This window comes from Lottia gigantea, assembly GCF_000327385.1.
Source record: "Lottia gigantea unplaced genomic scaffold LOTGIsca_161, whole genome shotgun sequence".
In the NCBI taxonomy this organism is placed as follows: domain Eukaryota; kingdom Metazoa; phylum Mollusca; class Gastropoda; family Lottiidae; genus Lottia; species Lottia gigantea.
The window spans coordinates 306724-308055 of NW_008707986.1; positions in this window are offsets into that span (position 1 = coordinate 306724).

Consider the following 1332-nt stretch of genomic DNA (forward strand, 5'->3'; position numbering starts at 1 on the left):
CTGCACCATGTGAGCTAATGAAGATGGGCAACGCCATGCAGGGTGCAATGAGGATAATTTTGCCAGGACAGTAGCATTAGCCGGCTCTTTTTTCGATTTCCAACTGTCGAGGGATCTTTCAAGTGCACCGCCTGTAGCACAAGGGGTTGTCGTCTACTACAAATTTAGGCCATTAAAGTTAAAAGTATGAGATATTTATAGGAAAAAGGCAAGTATTCTCAAAACTCAAGAATTACTACCACAACATTTAAAATGTAAGCCAGGATATAAAGAAAAGTTTAAATTTAAAATTCATTAAATAAAAAATTGTGATAATCATTTTGAGGTATTGAGGTTGATGACAGGTATAAATTTTTTTGAATTCTGTATCGTGGTAATAATAATAAAGGTATTGAACATGATTATTAAGAAGCTTAAGATAAAGGGGAATAATGTCTTATGAAGTGATTAGTTTTGGAATATAGATTTCTACGTCTAATTATGGCCAGCCGATCCATAGATAAAAATAAGTTTAAAATGTTGTTTACTTTCTAACATGTTGACAATTTATAACTCAAAATAAAATATAAAAATACTTCAGATTGTGTAAAGCCATCAGGGAAGGAATCTATAAGTATGGAGCGTATAGTATCTAATAATGGTTGTATCTTAGGACAATGAATAAATAAATGTAGCATATCTTCAATATTATCAGAGTCACATAATTGGCAAATAGAACTGTCTAACAGACTATATCTTTGTAATTTTTGATTTGTAAAAATAATGTTATGAGCTATTTTGAAATCTGTTAAGATACAGTCATTACTCTTTAAAACATGAAAAAAATTAGGCCACACCAAATTGAAATTAATATTTGGAAAAATAATTAAAACATAAGGTTTATCATTATGAAGTATATATGGGTTATGAAATAAAGGTCGATTGATAACTTCTTTAAAGGAAGATGGTTTAGAGAGGGCTTTCAGTTTTAAATAATCCCACGCTAAAAGAATGCTCTGTTAAAAAGGGGCAAGTGGCTAAAGTATGAAAAAGAAGGTTCTACACATTTACAATGTAAAGTAGTACCTCGGACAATTCCTTCTCAGTCCCTCTGTTTCCATCACAGTTAGTAGCACAAATCCTTCTAATATGAATTCACCTGCTGTCTCCTCATCTCACACTCTGTTCAGTTTATCCCCAGATGCCCTTAATCAAATACCGCCTGCTGGTAGGCAGTCATCATCTTAGTTAAAATTGGATGGTGAATGTAAACCAAGCCAAAATCACTGTCATGGTCGGAGAGATTGTCTGAGAGTGGGAGATATCCGTCTTTCAGGTGAAAATAATATTCTA